This window comes from Anomaloglossus baeobatrachus, chromosome 10 (assembly GCF_048569485.1).
Source record: "Anomaloglossus baeobatrachus isolate aAnoBae1 chromosome 10, aAnoBae1.hap1, whole genome shotgun sequence".
Classification (NCBI taxonomy): domain Eukaryota; kingdom Metazoa; phylum Chordata; class Amphibia; order Anura; family Aromobatidae; genus Anomaloglossus; species Anomaloglossus baeobatrachus.
The window spans coordinates 101,420,782-101,442,235 of record NC_134362.1 but is presented as its reverse complement, the minus strand read 5'-3'; positions in this window follow the sequence as shown (position 1 = coordinate 101,442,235).

Here is a 21,454-nt window from a genome sequence, read left to right as displayed (position 1 = left end):
AGAGTAGAGACACCTTTAAGAAGTGTTTGTTGATTGAAATGTTTATTTAATTGCAACGTTAAGACCAAAAGCCCAGTACCTACAGAGACTATACTGTATGACCACTTACATATTTTTGAACATTTTGGACTCTTTTTGAGCTTTAAGGTTTTTGTATTTTTTCCTTTTGAGACTCTGTATATATACAATTGTTGTGATAACTTGTTTGTTTGTTTCACAGTCCCGGAGTACTGTTCTTCACTAAGGGGGAATGTGGCACCCCAGGGTTGCCACAGTAACAACACAAAGGGTTAACTCCCCACACACAACACCAAGACCTCCTGGCCAGAAGGGGGAGACCAAGCTGCTTCCCTGTACATTCTGCTGGGGGGGAGGAAATGGTCAGAAGTAGTTTCAGTTTGGAAGTTCAGTGCAGAGCACTGAGGAGACAAGATCTCTGCAGGTTGGAAGCTGGCTTTAGCTCACCTCAGGATCCACTGACCAATTCCAGGCCTAGCTGAGGGTCTGAGGAAAGGAGACAGATTACACAGAGAACATTCCTGGGAGGCAGAGCATTGCTGAGCTCATCCCCAGTGGAGCACACAGAACGGATGCTGGATCCGAGACTGCAGGTTACATGCTGCACAGTTACCACCAGAGAAGTGAAGATTCCAGATCTTTCACCTGTACCACAGACACAAGCAACAAACGCAGAGTTCAGGAACATACTAGTAAGGACTCGAGTTGCCTGTCAGGTCGGTACCGAGGAGCACAGGGCCGGCTGCATAGTTCACTCAGCAGCGGGGCCACAGACACACAGTGCAGGCAAGGAAGCCAAAACGGCCCGGCTGGGTGGGAGAAGCCCTGAACCCCTCACAGACTCCGTGGACAGTACTCTGCTGAATGCCATCTACAGTAAAGGACAAAGAAACTGCAAAACCGTGAGTCTGCCTGTTTATTGTGCTCGTGTCCTGCACTCCCCCCATAGACTAACACACTGCCCCGGGGAAAAGGCTCTACCCGTGGGGAGCCGTCCCATCTCAAGCTGCCTTCCATCACCCCGGAGGTTCTGCAGCAGCGGTGGTCATCTCTGATCACATTCCACGGGTGGCGTCACGAACATAACCCCCCTTTTTATTGTGGAACCAGGGAGCACGGACCGGGCCACGACACCGTGATCCCCTTTCCAGAAGCAACCCCTTGGCCCGGTTCTGGGTATCCCCTTAACCCCTGGCGACACACAGAACACCCTAAAGTGACACCATTCCAAAAACGGCACCCCTCAGGCTACTCAAAACCACATTCAAGAAGGTTATTAACCCTTCAGGTGCTTCACAGTAACTAAAGCAATGTGGAAGGAAAAAATGAACATTTTACTTTTTGCAACAAAAATGTTAATTTAGCCTCAAATATTGCATATTCACAAGGGTAGCAGGATTAAATGAACCCCCAAAATTTGTTGGGCAATTTCTACTGAACACGCAGATACCTCATATGTGGCGAAAAACCACTGTTTGGGCGCACGGCAGGACTCGGAAGGGAAGGAGCGCCATTTGACTTTTTTGAACAGAAAATTAGCTGGAATCGTTAGCCGCACCATGTTGCGTTTGGAGAGCCCCTGAGCTGCCGAAACAGTGGAGCTCCCCCACATGTGACCCCATTTTGGAAACTAGACCCCTCATGGAATTTATCTAGATGTTTATTGAGCACTTTGAGCCTCTGCGGGCTTCACAAAAGTTAATAGAGTTGAGCTGTGAAAATAAAAAAAAATTTTTTTACCACAAAATTGTTACTTCAACCAGGTAGCTTTTTTTTTCACAAGGGCATCAGGAAAAATTGCACCATAAAATGTATTGTGCAATTTCTCCTGAGTACACAGACACCTCATATGTGGTGGAAAAAAATGTTTGGGCGCACAGCAGGGCTCGGAAGGCAAGGAGCGTCATTTGACGTTTCAAACGCAAAATTGTCTGGGATAATTAGCGTATTCCATGTTGCGTTTGGAGACCCCCTGAGGTGCCGAAACAGTGGAGCTCCCCCACATGTGACCCCATTTTGGAAACTAGACCCCTCATGGAATTTATCTAGATGTTTATTGAGCACTTTGAGCCTCTGGGGGCTTCACAAAAGTTAATAGAGTTGAGCCGTGAAAATAAAAAAAATTTTTTTTACCACAAAATTGTTACTTCAACCAGGTAGCTTTTTTTTTCAAAAGGGTATCAGGAAAAATTGCACCATAAAATGTATTGTGCAATTTCTCCTGAGTACGCAGATACCTCATATGTGGTGGAACTCAAATGTTTGGGCGCACAGCAGGGCTCGGAAGGCAAGGAGCGTCATTTGACGTTTCAAACGCAAAATTGTCTGGGATAATTAGCGTATTCCATGCTGTTTGGAGACCCCCTGAGGTGCCGAAACAGTGGAGCTCCCCCACATGTGACCCCATTTTGGAAACTAGACCCCCATGGCATAGAAAAAAAAACAGCGGCAGATGGGGGGGGGGCGGCAGATGGGGCGGCAGATGGGGCGGCAGCAGATGGGGGGCAGCGGCATATAAAGGGAGCATCTGTGATTGTGAGACGGCGGCTGGGATAGGGTGGGGGCGGATGGGAGAGGGCGCAGTGGATGCAGGAGTGGCAGAGGATGGGGGGAGGGGGCGGGTGGGGGGGATGGGTGTGAAGGGGAGTGGGAGGTGAGATTGGGGATAGTTACCCTACAGGATGGATCTAGGCAGCTGGATCACAGGAGATGAAGGAGGCAGCAGATCAGGGAGGGTGAGAGGTGGGGGAGGGAGCGCAGCGCAGATCACGGAGGAGACAGGTGAGCAAAGCACAGATCACGGGGGTGAGAGGTGAGGGAGAGCGGACAGCAGATCACGGGGGTGACAGGTGAGGGAGCACAGATCACGGGGTGACAGGTGAGGGAGCACAGATCACGGGGTGACAGGTGAGGGAGCACAGATCACGGGGTGACAGGTGAGGGAGCACAGATCACGGGGTGACAGGTGAGGGAGCACAGATCACGGGGTTACAGGTGAGGGAGCACGGATCACGGGGTGAGAGGGGAGGGAGCGCACATCACGGGGTGACAGGGGAGGGAGCGCACATCACGGGGGTGACAGGGGAGGGAGCGCACATCACGGGGGTGACAGGGGAAGGAGCGCACATCACGGGGTGACAGGAGAGGGAGCGCACATCACGGCGGTAACAGGGGAGGGAGCACAGATCACGGCGGTGACAGGGGAGGGAGCACAGATCACGGCGGTGACAGGGGAGGGAGCACAGATCACGGCGGTGACAGGGGAGGGAGCACAGATCACGGCGGTGACAGGGGAGGGAGCACAGATCACGGCGGTGACAGGGGAGGGAGCACAGATCACGGCGATGACAGGGGAGGGAGCGCACATCACGGCGGTGACAGGTGAGGGAGCGCATATCACGGCGGTGACAGGGGAGGGAGCGCACATCACGGCGGTGACAGGGGAGGGAGCACACATCACGGCGGTGACAGGTGAGGGAGCGCACATCACGGCGGTGACAGGTGAGGGAGCGCACATCACGGTGGTGACAGGGGAGGGAGCGCACATCACGGCGGTGACAGGGGAGGGAGCGCACATCACGGCGGTGACAGGGGAGGGAGCGCACATCATGGCGGTGAGGGGACGACCAGCCGATCACGAGGGAAAGGGGCCGGGCAGCAGATGGGGGGACCGGTGGCACTGTGGCAGATGGAGGGCGGCGGCGGATCGGGAGGTGTGGGGGTGAGTGTGCGGGCAGCAGATACGAGGGGTGGGGGTGCGGGTGGCAGATCGCGGTGGAGGGCAGCAGCGGCGGCAGATCGGGAGGTGTGGGGGTGAGTGTGCGGGCAGCAGATACGAGGGGTGGGGGTGCGGGTGGCAGATCGCGGCGGAGGGCAGCAGCGGCGGCGGATCGGGAGGTGTGGGGGTGAGTGTGCGGGCAGCAGATACGAGGGGTGGGGGTGCGGGTGGCAGATCGCGGCGGAGGGCAGCAGCGGCGGCGGATCGGGATGTGTGGGGGTGAGGGAGCGGCCAGCAGATACGAGGGGTGGGGGTGCGGGTGGCAGATCGCGGCGGAGGGCAGCAGCGGCGGCAGATCGGGAGGTGTGGGGGTGAGTGTGCGGGCAGCAGATACGAGGGGTGGGGGTGTGGGTGGCAGATCGCGGTGGAGGGCAGCAGCGGCGGCAGATCGGGAGGTGTGGGGGTGAGGGTGCGGCCAGCAGATACGAGGGGTGGGGGTGCGGGTGGCAGATCGCGGCGGAGGGCAGCAGCGGCGGCGGATCGGGAGGTGTGGGGGTGAGTGTGCGGGCAGCAGATACGAGGGGTGGGGGTGCGGGTGACAGATCGCGGCGGAGGGCAGCAGCGGCGGCGGATCGGGAGGTGTGGGGGTGAGGGTGCGGGCAGCAGATACGAGGGGTGGGGGTGCGGGTGGCAGATCGCGGCGGCGGATCGGGAGGCCGGTTTCATACAGTGCAATGGCAGCGCGGCAACTTCCGGGTCCCATGCTCCGGTCTCATAACAGCATGGGACCGGAGCTTGTCGCCCTGCCATTGCACTGTGTACACTCACTGTGCTGGCGTGCTGCAGGGACGATGACGGGGGCGGTCACCGGCAACAGGTCCACTGTGATTGGAGAAATCGGTCACAAGGCCGATCTCTCCAATCAGAGCTACAAAAGCTGGGGGAGGGTGATCCAGTGAGGTCACCCAGCTCCAGCCAATGGCCAGTGCTATAGCTGCACTGGCCAGGGCTGGATTTCAATGTTTCAGCCACTTTAAGTGGCTGGAACATTACAGTGGCTGTGATTGGTTGAGCGACGTTCGTCAGCCAATCACAGCCTCCGTAGGTCCGGGGAGGAGGCACCACCCCTCCTGAGGTCAGGTACAGGTCCCCTCCTCCCCGAATCTGCGGTTTATCCTAACTTTTCACAGTCACCGGAGGCTCCGGTGCCGCGATTACGCCATGACGGAAAGATCCGTCCTTGGTCGTTAAGGCCCAGGGCACCATGACGGATCTTTCCGTCCATGGTCGTGAAGGGGTTAAACTTGGCAATAAACTCAGGTACACAGGGCAGCAGACATTTTACTTTAAGGACATTTCTGTATCATTTAGTGGCACGTTCATCACAGTTACAAGCGACGACAATTTACATGTGTACAGTATACATGCAAAACAGATAACTTCAATCTTCCTAGTCCAGGGCAACTTGGGTCAATGTGTTACATTGGGACTACTGACTGAAATCCCTGACAAGGGCCGCCCTGAGAACTGCTATCCTCTTCTTGTGTCCTCAGCTGGGCAGATTCTTTTCTTCTCTAAGGTCCCCCACATCCAACTGACACTGGACTCACTTCCCTTCTAAGTCTCTCTAGCAGATTTCAACCACTTAGGCTGCTTTCACACTACGTTTTTTTAACATCCGTCATGAACGTTTTTTAACGCAAAAGCGGATCCAGTGCAAATGCGTTTTCATGTCAATGCATTGGCAATGGACTCGCGTCAACATGCGTTCGCCTGCGTTTGTGTGCGTTATAGTGAGGATCCAGCGAGTTGCAGTTTTTTAACATTTTTCAAAAACGCTACTTGTAGCGTTTTTGAGCTGCGTCCAAATACTGCAAATTGCTGGATCCTGACTATACTGCATGCAAACGCATGTGAACGCTGGCATGCTGATAGACAGGATAATGCTTGCTCTACTGAGCATGCACAGAAACCAGCCTGGGTGATCAGTCCCTCTCTCCCCCTCCCTCTCTGTCTCTCCCCACCTCCCTCTCTCCCCTCCCTCTCCTCCCTCTCCCCCACCTGAGAGCTGCAGACACTCGTAACCAAGATAAATATCGGGTAACCAAAGAAAGCGCTTCTCTTAGTTACCCAATGTTTACGTTGGTTACGTGTGCAGGGAGCCCGGCTCCTAGCATCTTCAGATGCTCGTAACAAAGATAAATATCGGGTATCCAAGCAAGTTACCCGATGTGTACCTTGGTTACGAGCCGGCTCCTAGTCTATCACGTTCAGTTCCACTGACTCCCGATCGCATGACTCCAATGTCCGCCCATAAACTTAAAGTGACAGGATCCTGCAAAATAACACATGCGTTTGCATGCGATTTTTTGCTGTAAAAGCAGGATCTGCTTTTGCAGCAAAAAAACGTTCATGACGCATGTTAAAAAAACAGTGTGAAAGCAGCCTTGCTGGATCTCTGTTGTCACTTATGGTTTATTTTTGCTGATCTTGCTCCATTGTGCTTGTCATCTCTGTCATCTCTGTGAAAGTATCCACAGCAAACTAACTAACTAAACAAACAGTGGAATTCGCAAACTGGACAAACTTTGTCTGCACTCTAGCCCCTCCCACTGTGGGCTAAACCCAACTGTTAACTATCTTTGACCCTGCAGTCTGTTGCTGGGCTGACTTAACCTTTCACCAAGATCTATGCAAACATTATAATACCTTACTAACAATGCCTAGCCCCACATCCCAGCATAATACACATACACCACACCATCAACACTGTAACATCCCACACACTACAATTCCCCACACTATACATTCCCACAATCCCGCTACACATAACTCCACCACAGCACACACTGCAGAGAAACACTATTGTGTAATTATGCATTACATCAATATGATTGGTATCCCCAGGGGGATATGCAACAACCCACACACTTCCCTACAACCAGCCATAGGCTGGGTCTAACAGACATTCTGTCAGTGTAACAAGACAGGTCTCATGTATTCCAATAAATGTCTATTGCAAAGCATGAGACTAGTAATCAGAAGAATAAAAATTAAAGTCTCATAACAGAACTAAGTCAAAAAGTAAAAAATGTTGGGAAAAATAGCAAAAATTATAAAAAAACCCACAAAAAAATCAAATAATATTACCCCAACAAATACAAACATTTATGAAAAAACAAAAATGAACAAATAAAGTACACATATTTGGTATTGCCGCGTCCAGAACAACACTATCTATAAAATTCTCACACTACTTAACCCCTACAGTGGACATCGTAAAAAAAAAACATGAAGCGAAACAATTTTTTATCACACTTCGAATCAAAAGTGAAATAGAGCGCGATAATAAATACATTTAAACATAAATGGTATATCTGAAAACGTCATCTTGTCTATAAAAAAACACAAGCTACCAAACAACTTAATCAGTAGAAGAATAAATAAAAAAAAATTTCTATCAAATTGCTTTTATTGTGTAAAAGTGGCATAGCATAAAAAAAATGATATAAATTAAATATTGTAACCATACTGAACTGAAGAATAAAGGTTTCTGCTCTTCTGGGACTTTGGGGCACTTTGTATGTAGTTCGCAAACTATTTTAGGAAATTGCGCTCCGAATGTTAAATATTAGTAAACTACAGTTCAAAAGTTTAGGGTCACTTAGATTTTTCCTTATTTTTTTAAAGAAAAGCACATTCTTTTTCATTGAAGCTAACATTGAATTAAATAGAAATACACTCTATACATTGTTAATTTGGTAAATGACTATTCTAGCTGCAAATGTCTGGTTTTGAATGCAATATCTACAAAAGTTTATATAGGCCCATTTCCAACAACCACTACTCCAGTGTTCTAATGGTACATTGTGTTTGCTAACTGTGTTAGAAGGCTAATGGATGTTTAGAAATCCCTTGAAAACCCTTGTGCAAGTATTGTTAGCACATCTGAAAACGATTTTGCTGATTAGAGAAGCTATAAAATTGACCTTCCTTTGAGCTAGTTGAGAATCTGGAGCATTATATTTGTTGGTTCCATTAAACTCTCAAAATGGCCAGAAAAAGAGAATTTTCTTGTGAAACTCAACAGTCTATTCTTGTTCTTAGAAATGAAAGATATTCCATGCGAGAAATTGCAAAGGAACTGAATATTTCCTACAATGGTGTGCACTACTCCCTTCAGAGGAGAGCACAAACAGGCTCTAACCAGAGTAGATAGAGAAGTGGCAGGCCCCGCTGCACAACTGAGCAACAAGACAAGTACATTAGAGATTCTAGTTTGAGAAATCAACACCTCACAGGTCCCCTTAACTGGCAGCTTCTTTACCGGCAAAACATCAGTGTCAACGTCTACAGTGAAGAGTAGAGATGAGCGAGCCTCTAGAGGCTCGAGTTTGGTTCGGATCGTCGAACGGAGGCCGTGTTCGAGTTCGGTTCGACGACCGTTCAACGAACCTCTCAAGCCCCATTGAAACCAATGGCAGGCAAACACAAACACATAAAAACACATTATAAATGTACACATACAGTTAATAAACATTGCCATAAAACTTACAGGTCCCCGCGATGCGTCCTGAACTCTGTCTCTCGCCGCTTTTCTTTCCGATAATCTCTGCGTCCTCCCGAAAACCAGCACTGATGATAGGACCTTCCGTGACGTCAAAAAAGCATGCGACCAGTCACGTGTCTATTATCTCATTGGCTACAGACTGGTCACATGGCTATGACATCATGCTAGGTCCTGTCATTGCACTCTCCGGTACGCGGTGATCATTCCAGCATCTCCGTATACTGGCAAAATGCTCTGGCACATGGTCGACTCCCCGTTCTGCTTCCCTGTTCCGTTATTCACTGGCTGCCACAGCCGGTCAATAATGGAGATCACCGTTGCTATAGCAACCCGCCTGTCAGCGGTGACGTCACCGCTTACAGCCTGCAGCCTCTGCTCACTGACTGAGGGAATAGACTGCAGTGCACGGGGAGCAGCAGCATCCTTCCTCCCAGGCAGCGCTGTCTGATGTAGCAGAGCTGCATGGGTTGAAGGAGAAAGAAGACAGAAGACCATGGATCGTGGAGGGATGAAAGGGATTAATAAACATGAAGTCTCTAATATTTCTGTATATTTATTTCTATTAAAGTTATTACTTATTACTCAGCAAGCCACCCGGCTTCAGGGCAGCTGGAAAAATTGGATACAGTGCCAGATGATGGCGCTTCTATGAAAGCGCCATTTTCTGGGGTGGCTGCGGACTGCAATTCACAGCAGAGGGGCCCAGAAAGCTCAGGTCAACCTGTGCTGCGGATTCCAATCCCCAGCTGCCTAGTTGTACCTGGCTGGGCAAAAAAATGTGGCGAAGCTCATGTCGATTTTTTTTAAATTATTTCATGAAATTTATGAAATAATTAAAAAAAGGGCTTCCCTATTTTATTTGTCCCCAGCCGAGTACAAATAGGCAGCTGGGGGTTGGGGGCAGCCATACCTGCCTGCTGTACCTGGCTAGCATACAAAAATATGGCGAAGCCCACGTCATTTTTTTGTGGGCAAAAAACTTCTGCATACAGTCCTGGATGGAGTATGCTTAGTCTTGTAGTTTTGCAGCTGCTATCTGCTCTCCTCCATACAGACAGACAGAAGCTGCAGAACCAGAAGGCTCAGCATACTCCATTCAGGACTGTATGCAGGAGTTGTTTGCCCCCAAAAAAAATTATGTGGGCTTCGCCATGTTTTTGTAAACAGGTACATCAGGCAGCTATGGGCTGCCCCCAACCCCCAGCTGCCTATTTGTACCCGGCTGAAAACCAAAAATATACGGAAGCCCTTTTTTTTCTTAAAATTATTTCTTGAATTTCATGAACTAATTTAAAAAAAAAATGACGTGGGCTTCGGCCAATTTTTGTGTCCAGCCAGGTACAACTAGGCAGCTGGGGATTGGAATCCGCAGCTCAGAGTGCCTAAGCTTTCTGGGCACCCCTGCTGCAATTTGCAGTCCGCAGCCGCCCCAGAAAAGGGCGCTTTCATAGAAGCGCCATCTTCTGGTGCTGTATCCAACTCTTCCAGCTGCCCTGGTGACGGGTGGCTCGCTGGGTAATAATGAGGTTACGGCTAGCTGTATATTATCAACTGGCCCTAAGCCTGAAATTCATGGTGTCACGCCAATATTAGACATGGCCACCATGAATTTCTAGTACAGATAAAAAAACAACACAGCACACAGAAAAATATTTTTATTAGAAATAAAACATAACACAATTAGTGACTCCATCTTTATTGAAATAAAGAACCCCCCTCCGCAGTAATCCTGGGTCAAGGGTCCCGCGCCGTCCAATCTGGATCCAATATCATCTGATCGGGTTGTTGGAAGGCAAAGCGATCAGATGATGTGTCAGGTTCAAGGGCCTGAATCACATGACACAGCCGCTGATTGTATAAACGGCTTTTATACAATCAAATGATGCATCAGTGCAAAAAAAAACAAAAAACTACACACTTCTGTGCAGACTCCTGTCCGGCAGCAGCAGCTGATAGTTTAGCCAGCCGGGTGGTAAAAAGCCGGCCTCACCGCTCGATTTATAGTGTCAGCTGATTCCGTCACGTGACCGCATCAGCTGATCATCGCCAGGTCTGAGAGAGAGAGAGAAAGAAGAGAGGGAGAAAAGAGAGAGAGAAAAGAGAGTGAGAAAAGAGAGGGAAAAGAGAGAGGGAGAGAGAGGAGGGAGAGGAGAGAGAAGAGAGAGAAAGGAGAGAGAGAAGAGAGAGAGAAGAGAGAGGAGAGAGAGGGAAAAAGAGAAAAAGAGACTGAGAAAAAGAGAGAGAGAGAAAAAGAGAGAAAAGAGAAAGAAAAAAGACAGAGAAAAGAGAGTGTAAAGAGAGAAAAAAGAGAAGAGAGAAGGAGAGATAGAGAGAGAGAAGAGGAGAGAAGAGAGAGAGGGAGAGAGAGAAGAGAGATAGAAGAGAGAGTGAGAAGAGTGAGAGAGAAGAGGAGAGAAGAGAGAGGAGAGAGAGAGAAGAGAGAGAAGAGAGAGAAGAGAGGGAGGAGAGAGAGAGGAGAGAGAGAGAGGAGAGAGAGGAGAGAAGAGAGAGAGGAGAGAGAGGGAGAAGAGAGAGAGGAGAGAGGGGAGAGAAGAGGAGAGAAGAGGAGAGAAGAAGAGAGAGGGGAGAGAGACAAGAGGAGGGAGAGAGACAAGAGGAGAGAGAGAGACTGACTGACTGAAACTGATTGCCTGACTGAGACTGACTGACTGACTGAGACTGACTGTCTGACTGAGACTGACTGACTGAGACTGACTGACTCACTCACTGACTGACTGACTGAGACTGACTGACTGACTGAGACTGACTGACTGACTGACTGACTGAGACTGACTGAGACTGACTGACTGAGACTGACTGACTGAGACTTCTGCATTATAGACTGAAGTCTCACATTACAGCACGATTCTCTTCATGTGCTACGTGGAGAGGACACAGAACGCTCCCTGTCATCTTCATGTAGCAGAGCTAGCAGAGCTGACAGTGTCTTGTGGATTACTTCGGACCTGGATTGTTGTTTTGGGATTAATAAAATAGTGAAAGAGGATGTTTTTTGTCTTTTATTCCAAATAAAGGATTTTTTGCTGTGTGTTTCTTTACTTTCACTTTCAGTTTAATCATGTAAGGTGTCTCGGGGAGACGCCTGACATGATTAAATTCATTATTACCCCGATTGCCACTGCACAAGGGCAATTCGGGATGAGCTGGGTGGAGTCCCGGGACTGTCGCATCTAATGGATGTGGCAATTCAGGGCGGCTGCTGGGTGATATTGTTAGGGTGGTGGGCTCCCTATACTGTGGCGCTCCCTATCTTGACAATACTAGCCTCCAGCCGTGTGGCTTTATCCTGGCTGGTATCAAATAGTGGGTACCGCATATTTTTTTTTATATTTATTTATTTATTTTACTGCACGATAAAGACCTGCCCGCCGGCGGCAGTGATTGGTTGCAGTGAAACAGCTGTCACTCATCGTGGGGACGTGTCTGACTGCAACCAATCATGGGTGCCGGTGGGCATGGAAAGCACAGAATAACTGATTGAATAATGAAGCGGCAGCCATTTTCAAAAGAGGAAAAAAAGTCGCAGATTTGTGACAGCCGTGCAGCGAGGCGCCCGTGATCGGTGAGTAGGAAAGAGAGAGGGATTGTGCTGGGGATGCAGGACGCATGCAGATAGCAACGTGTGCACATAGCCTTTCTGTGAAAAGCCATGCTTTTGTTGATCGAACCTAACTCGAACTGTCGAGTTTTTAGCAAAAAGCTCGAGCTTGAGCTCGAACACCCCGCAAAATCACTCAAACATGAAATTGGTGAACCTCGAACCTTGAACATCGCTCATCTCTAGTGAAGAGGTGACTCTGGGATGCTGGCCTTCAGGGCAGAGTGGCAAAGAAAAAGCCATATCTGAGACTGGCTAATAAAAGTAAAAGATTAATATGGGCAAAAGAACACAGACATTGGATAGAGGAAGATTGGAAAAACGTGTTATGGACAGACAAGTCGAAGTTTGAGGTGTTTGGATCAAACAGAAGAGCATTTGTAAGACGCAGTACTACTGAAAAGATGCTGGAAGAGTGCCTGACGCCATCTGTCAAGCATGGTGGAGGGAATATGATGGTCCAGGGTTGCTTTGGTGCTGGTAAAGTGGGAGATTTGTACAATGTAAAAGGAATTTTCAATAAGGAGGGCTATCACTCCATTTTGCAACGCTATGCCATACGCTGTGGACAGCACTTGATTGGAGCCACTTTTGTCCTACAACAGGACAATGACCCAAAGCACACCTCCAAATTATACAAGAACTATTTAGGAAAGAAGCAGGCAGCTGGTATTCGATCTGTAATGGAGTGGCCAGCCCAGTCACCAGATCTCAACATTATTGAGCTGTTGTAGGAGCAGCTTGACCTTATGGTACGCAAAAAGTGCCCAGCAAACCAATCCAACTTGTGAGAGGGGCTTCTGGAAGCATGGGGTGAAATATGTCCAGATTACCTCAGCAAATTAACAGAATGTCATAGGTCTGCAAAGCTGTAATTACTGAAAAGGGAGCATTCTTTGATGAAAGCAAAGTTTGAATGACACAAATTATTATTTCAAGTAAAAATCATTATTTCTAACCTAATCAATTTCTGGACTATATTTTCTATTCATTATGCAACTAATTTGATAAATAAAAGTATGATTTTTCATGGAAAAGACAAAATTGTCTGGGTGATCCCAAACTTTTGAACTGTGTTGCACATCCAAAAGAAATTGTGTAATAATTCTTCAGTCATTTTTATCTATTTCCGATTATGAAAATGCAAAAAACTGGGGCTAAAACAACATGCTATAATATTTTGTGTAACATGTGGTGTCAATATGCTTACTTCACTGCTAGATAATTTCATTCAGAGATGTAGTTTGTAAAAGGGGGTCACTTATGAGGGTTCTGCTGGCACCTCAGGTGCTCTCTCAATATGACATGCCACCTGCAAACCATTCCAGGCAAATCTGCACTCAAATATGGAACTCCTTCCCTTCTAAGCTTTGAGCTGTGCCTGGAAAGTAGTTTCCAATCACATATATGGTATTTTCTTCTGTTACCCTTGTAAAAATAAAAAATTTGTGCCTTCAGCATCATTTTTGTTTGAAAAAAGATATTTTTCATTTTCACAGCTGAACAATATAAAGTTCTGTAAAGCACCAATGGGTTCAAGAAGCTCACCATAACCCTAGATAAATTCCTTGGTTGATGTAGTTTCCAAAATTGTGTCACTTTTGGGGGTTTCTGCTGTTTTACAAACCTCAGCGGCTCTGCAAAGTTGACATGGCATCCACAATCTATTCCAGACAGTTTTGCACTCCAAAAATCAAATAGCATATCTTCCCTTCTGAGCATGTGCCCAAACAAGAGTTTCTGACCACATATTGCTGTACTCAGGAGAAATTGCACAACAAATTAGGTGGTTCATTTTCTCTTGCTACCATTGTAAAAATGAATATTTGGGGTTGAAACAACATTTTGGGGAAAAAAAACCATTATTTTTAATTTTCATTGTCAATGTTTTAAAATACTCTGAAGCACCTGTCAGTTCAAAATGTTCACCAAATCTTTAGAATAATTTATCAAAGGGTGTAATTTCCAAAATGGGTTACTTGTGGGTTTTTTTCACTGTTTAGGCACATCAAGGGTTCTAGAAAAGCGACATGGCATCCACTATTTATTCAAGCAACTTTTGTGTTCCAAAAGTCAAATGGGGCTCCATTTGCATTTCATATGGGTTATCATTGTGCTCAGGGAGAAATGCACAACACAATTTATGGTCCAATTTCTTCTGTTACCCTTGTGAAAATGCAAACTTTGAGGTCAAAGAAATATTTTTGTGGAAAATATGTATTTTCCATTTCCATGGCTCAACATTAAAAATTCTATGTAGCACCTGTAGGTTCAAAGTGCTTACAACACCTGTAGATAAATTCCTTGAGGGGTGTAGTTTCCAAAATGGGATCAATAAATACAAGGTGGCCATAAAATAACCTTAGGTGTTTGGAGCCGTGTGCAGACTGACCCAGTGGCAGAATTGGCTGAAAATTGTTATGCATGCTATTCAAGGCATGTGAAAAGGGAAGGCATCTTAAAAATTTTTTTATACCAAAACTCCTCACCAGGTGAAAAAGTGGCGCTGTACAGTGAGTTAGCGGCCCAAAAACCATGTGCTGAATGGAGATGTCACAATTGTTCCACAGACTAGCATAACAGTTCAGTATAGCCGCCATCTGCATGGTGATCATGTTCATTGTATGCAGAACATGCTTGACGCTTGCGTGTAACATGTCTGGTGGGATGCTGCGCTCTTCCAATTGATGCGGTCTTGAGGTCAGCCAGGGTGAAGACATTTTCCCGATAAATACGCTCTTTCAAGTGTTCCCATAAAAAAAAATCACAAGGATTGAGAACAATTTATTTTTCCATTTTCATGGCTCAAACTTATATAATTCTGTGAAGCACCTGTGGATTTGCTCACCAGTCACAACTGGGAGCTCTGTATACAGCTACTGCAATGATCAGCTGCCGGCCAATCAGAGGTCAGCAGCTGATCACTGGAGAAGCTGCATACAGAGCTTGTCCTGCGCGGCGCCCGGAAATCTGTCCTCTGATATATAGCGCTGTCAGAAGCAGGACACCGAGGGAACCAGGATAGGTAAGAAGGATTTGCCTTTCTTTTTATTTTGCATGTGTGAAGTATGGGGGACACTACTACATGATGGAAGAGGACCAGGAAAGGGGACATTACAATAGGATGAGCAGGATGGGCACAAAGATGGGGCACAATACTATAGGATGGGCACAAGGATGGGGCACATTACAGGTTGGGGGCATTACTATAGGATGGGCACAATTCTACATTATATGTGCTCATATTGTGCTCTGCTAGAGGTCAGTGCTGGGCAGTTTACTGACAGCCAATGAGTGTGCAGAGGGCAGAGCTGGACAGTGAGGCCGGGCAGCGCTAGCTCTGACTCTGATGTTTGGCAGCCAAGGAAACAAACAAGTCAAGTTTGGTTGAGCTGAAGGTAAATAAAGTGTCTGCAGAGAATAAAGGGATAATTCAAGAGGAACAAAAGTTAAAAAAAAAAATAAAAAAATGTAGGAATGTTTTATTTGACAGTACAGCATAGATTAGCTTAAAACATTTTTTGAAGTTTATCTCGGACAACTCCTTTAATTGTCCATTTTTTCTTATTACCATTGTAACAATGAAATATTTGGGGATAAAGCATCATTTATGTGGGAAAATGTACTTTTCTATTTTCACGGTTCAATGTTCTAAAAAAAGTTGTGTGAAGCACCTGTGGGTTCAAAGTGCTCACCACATCTCTAGATAAATTTCTTGAGGGGTGTAGTTTCCAAAATGAGGTGACTTGTGTAAGTTTCAACCGGTTTAGGCATTGAAACGTCTGCAGACAACCCATGGTGACCGCTATCTATTCCAGCCAATTTTGTGTTTCAAAAGTCAAATGTTGTTCATTCCCTCCTGAACCCAAACAGTAGTTTTCCACCACATATCTGGTAAAGGCGCACTCAGGATAAATGTCACAAGTTGTATGGTCCATTTTCTCTTGTTACCCTTGTGAAATTTCAAAATTTGTGGCAAAAACAACATTTTTGTGGAAAAAGTAAAATGTTCATGTTTTCCTTCCACATTGCTTTAATTCCTGTGAAGCACTTCAAGTGTTAATAAACTTCATAAATGTGGTTTAAGCACTTTGAGGGGTGCAGTTCTAAAATGATATAACTTTTGGTATTTGCTGTCACGTAGGCCCAACAAAGTCACTTCAAATGTGATGTGGTCACTAAAAAATTGGTTTTATAAATTTTCATGGAAAAATGAGAAATTGCTGATAAACTTTGAACCCTTCTAACTTCGTAACAAAAAAATATATTGTTTCTAAAATTGTGCTGATGTAAAGTAGACATGTGGGAAATATTATTTATTAACTATGTTGTGCGGTGTAGCTACCGTATCTAGTTTAAGGACATAAACATTAAAAATATGAAAATTTCTATTTTTTACCAAAATTTCAATATTTTCATAAATAAACACAAATAATATTGACCACAATTTACCACTATCGTAAAGTGGAATGTGTCATGAAAAACAATCTCAAAACCACTGGGATATGTTGAAGTGTTCCAGAGTAATTTCCACATAAATTGATATTGGTTAAATTTTGGAAAATGAGGCTCAGTTATTAACATACAAAGCGGCTTGGTCCTTAAGGGGTTAAGAGGACTAACAAATAAAGTAAAAAAATAGATTATGAGAAAAAAACAATTAAACAAATAAAAAAGATACACAAATTTTAATCACCCTCTTTTAACAATAAAACATTTAATAAAAAAGACACACACATTTGGTATCAAGTAGACCATAAAGTCTGATCTAGCTAAATAAAAAATTAACGTGACTGTAAATACTATAAAGAGAAAAAATATTGAAATTCCAGTATTGGGGGTTTTTTGTTGCCTCAACTCTGCAAAAATGCAATAAAAAGGATCAAAGCATTGTACTAGTATCAATAAAACGATAATTTATTTTTTTGCTATTTAATTTCACTTGAATTTTTCTTTTCATTTTCTACTAAACCATATGATAAAATCAATACTGTCATTAAAAGTCTCACAAAAACAAGACCTCATGCCTTATTTTAGCTATATGCACATCCAGGGGCAGAAATACTGTTGGTGCAACCTGTGCAGCCAAGCGGAAGCCCAAGATGTAAGGGTACCACTTCTGCCTCGAAGGCAGAAAACCACAATTGTGAAGCTGAATATGTGGCTAATCATAAAACAATGGCAGCTAGTCTTACATGTATTATGTAGAGGTCAGTGTCCATACTAAAGAGCTTTTTCTTGAGTCGCAGCACCACCCTTGTTCATGGTCTGTGCCTTGTTTTGCAGCTCAGCCCTATTCATACAATAACTGATTGAGCTCATTTGCTTATGGCGTCTTTCACATGTCTGTGCAAAATACACACGTTTTGCACAGTCTGTAGTGTAGGTGCGTGTGTCCATGTGTGTGTTTAGCGTGTGTTGTCAGTGTGCTATCCATGTGACATCCACATAGTACACGGACACCATGAACTTTTATACTCACCTGTCCTCAACACTGCTGAATCCGGTGCTGCTGATGCTTCTAGATACGCAGTGCAGTGAATATTCATGAGCATAATGAGTGTGCCCGGAAGCAAGTGACAGCAGAGGCAGAGAAAGCACGCTGGAGACAGGTGAGTATAGAAAATAATTTTATTTCGATGACACGTGTTTTCTCCAGTACGTGTCACACTGATGTCACACGGAGCACAAAATGGACATGTCACCATGTGGAGCACACGGAGCACATGGACACACGTGTGTTCCACACGGCACACGTCTATGTGTAAACACGGGCATGTGCGCAGACCCACTGATTTTAATGGGTCTATATGTGTCCATGTCTTTGGTACGTGTGAAAAGGGATGTCGATAATCACAAAGAAGTCCATTATCACATAGGATCATTAAAGTCACCAGTTACATTTAATGGCCAAATAAATGCCTGAAGACAGAGGAGTAACTAGTACATCTTGGCACTTACGCAGCTTTGTAAAAGGGTCATTAGGCTACAATGTGCCAGTAACAATGCTTTGTATGGGTCAGTAGGGCGTTCGGTACCCTCCAGCACCAGGATCAAAATACAACCTCTACCTCAGCATTTCCTGGTGCACCTTCTCTGCCATCAGGTCAAATAGGACACTTTTATGTTCCTTTGGAGCTTTTCATCAGCTTCTACCACTACAAACGTGTCATCAGTAACCGTGTTTTTGAGAGGGAGCTACACAAAGACTTATAGAAGACAGGTTTAATGGTACATGACATTGTAGTTGTTATTAGAGCTACACAATGTATTCTTATAGAGTTTAGTGTGTGTTCCCTTGCCTTACACACATGTATGTAGTCCAGCATACTGAATGAGTTCATTGTATCTTCTCCTTCAGGTGATATTACTGGATTTGAAGCCTCGGCTCATAAGCCTTCATGCTGTGCTACCCCCTGGTAATTCAGTTAGCTATCTTTTATTTCCTGCTCCCTCCTACTCTTTAATTTTGCAGCTTGAACATTACATGGACGGGCAGAGAGATGAAATCGATAGGAAGGAAATATTTTCTATGACAGAAAAGGAACTTTATACGGCCCACAAAGAGGTAAGAAGGAGAGATCAATCTATTCTCCATTTACCAACTGAACCAAAATTATGAGAATTGTTCATTGACATTTAAAGCCCCATCTTAACGTTCATTAAACCATTCTCATATGCGAGGAATGATTTGATTTTATTTTTGTTGGTCACAGGCAGAAAATCGATATTAACTAGAAACGTCAGCGCCGTCTGCTTTTATGATTTATCAAAAGCTATAAAAAAAAAGTTGGGAAAAGAAAAAACTAACGCATGAAATTTGTTAAATATTATGAGAAGAATGTCACGCCGTTAAGATTTTTAAAGCATATTGTGCTGCCTTTAGAAAGAGGCTTATTATTTTCACTTCTTTCAAAGTATTGCAATTAGTTTGCAAGGGTAGAGCTGCTATTATGTAAAAAAGATACTCTAACCCCTGCAGTGCAGGAAGAGAGGCCTGGCAATGGAGCATGTTCCCCCTGGATTACAGTGGGTTAAATTGCATCAACTTGTTCTCAGCGCCCATGCTGGGTCGTTGACATGCACATTATATAAATGAAATAATCACATAAGATTGGCCCCGGGAAAAAAAAGTGGAATATTATGTTCCATGGATTCCAGAAATGCGAAAACTGATTTTTTTTATTTTTGGTAAAAGCAGTATTTGCCAATTTTGGTCCATTAGCATAAGAAGCTTAAAGTGAGAACGAGTTAATGAATAATACATGTGCTTAATTTCTTCTCTCCGTATAACCACATAACTGTTATTGTGAATATGTTTCACTGATGATTTTTGTAATCTTTTATAGTTGTGGACTCATCAGATGTGATAGTCTTTTTGTCCCGTATGATCTATTGGTCCCATTGGTGGATAAAGGACCTCCCATTCACTTAATGTTAATCTTAGTACTTCCAATATGACCTGGATTACATCCAAGACATTCAGTATTCAGTAAGGGGCAATATATAGTTTATGTCACCTAGTATAATTTCATATACCATCTCAAACAGTAGTAAAAAGCTGGAGTGAAAAGAGTGCAATAGGGTCTTACCCACTAACAAGGAATAAAAATAATAAGGGAATGTGCTCACCTTATTGGGTTCTGTATCACACAACCAAAAGTAAAGCCTGTATCCAGGCTGCAGAGTTCACGTGCTGAAGAAGCCAAAGATCACTCGGGAATACTGTAAATGTGGAACTGTTACTGCGCTGCTGGAGATACGACACACATACAGGAGAAGTAAAATACAAGGTGGTTTAATTCAACGCGTTTCGAAGTGTAACCCCACTTCTTCATCAGGAAAACCACTAGCATGAGAGAGTATGGCCATACTGGTGGATTTCCTGTTGAAGTAGTGGGGTTACACTTCGAAACGCATTGAATTAAACCACCTCATATTTTACCTCTCCTGGATGTGTGTCGTATCTCTAGCAACGCAGTAACGGTTCAACATTTACAGTGTTCCCGAGTGATCTCAAACTTTTCTCATAGGTTGCAGTGAGCCCACATAGTGCCACACACTGTATTCATACCAGTGTTAAACATATCATTAGTGTAACCTATGCAGCCCCATAGGAGTCCACAAGTTATGGGGCCCATTTCCACCTCCAAATCAGTTGGAATTGTCCATTATGATGAATTATGGGACTACAAAGGGCCCATATACTTTTCTTGCACAGTGGCCCAGAGATTTTTATATATTCACTAATTGCTTGAGACATTTGTAAGTGCCTAAGAGTCTATAATATGGACCTATATGGACCTTAGTTCTCTCTCACTTTCTCTCTGTTTATAATCCAAGAAAAAAAGGCAGCACTATATCTTAAAAAAGTAGACTTCTGTTTATTAATCCATAGTGTTATAGCAATATTTCAACTCAAGACAATGAGCCTTGATTCCAACTTTAGCCGGAACTAATGATGAGCCAGCATCGGTACTCAAATCGAGCATGACGGACATTCGGAAACGCTTGATTCGAGTACCAGCACAATAGGAGTCAAAGAGTGACTCAGACATATTGTTCCCAAGAGCCCATTCTGTTATCTGCCCTTACATAGCCCCTGGCCACCACAGTCCCCATCATCTGAGTTCAGCAAGCAACAGACATCACCTGGCAACCTACGTTATGTCTTCCTGGCCACCACAGTCCCTATCATTGAGTGCAGCTGGCATTGCCCGGTAACTTCCATTCTGTGTCCACTGTCCAAACGTTCCTCCCGAGCCAAAGTAACCATTATTATTATTATTATTTCTTATTATTATAGCGCCATCAATTCCATGGTACTTTATATGTGAAAGGGGTACACATAATAGGGACAAGTACAATATTCATAAACAATACAAGACACAGACAGGTACAGGAGGATAGAGGTCCCTGCTCGCGAAGGCTCACAGTCTACAAGGGATAGGTGAGGATACGGTAGGTTAGGGTAGAGCTGATTGTGCGGCGCTGTATCAGACTGAGGGTTACGGCAGGTTGTAGGCTTGTCGGAAGAGGTGGGTCTTCAGGTTCCTTTTGAAGTTTGTCAAGGTAGGCAAGAGTCTGATGTGTTGAGGCAGAGCATTCCAGAGTATGGGGGAGGCACGGAAGAAATTTTGGATGCGATGGTGGGAAGAGGAGATGAGAGGGGAGTAGAGAAGGAGATCTTGTGAGGATCGAAGGTTATGTGCAGGTAAGTATCGGAAGACTAGGTCAGAGATGTAGGGAGGAGACAGGTTGTGGATGGCTTTGTAGGTCATGGTTAGTGTTTTGAACTGGAGTCATTGGGCAATGGGAAACCAGTGAAAGGATTGGCAGAGAGGAGGGGTCAGGGAGTAGCAGGGGGACAGGTGGATTAGTCAGACAGCATAGTTTAGAATAGATTTTCGGGGTGCGAGACTGTTAGAAGGGAGGCCACAGAGCAGGAGGTTGCAATAATCCAGGCGGTTAAGTTTGCTCAAGTCCCCGTTCTGGAAAATAGACAGAGATTTATTTTCCAGAACGTGCG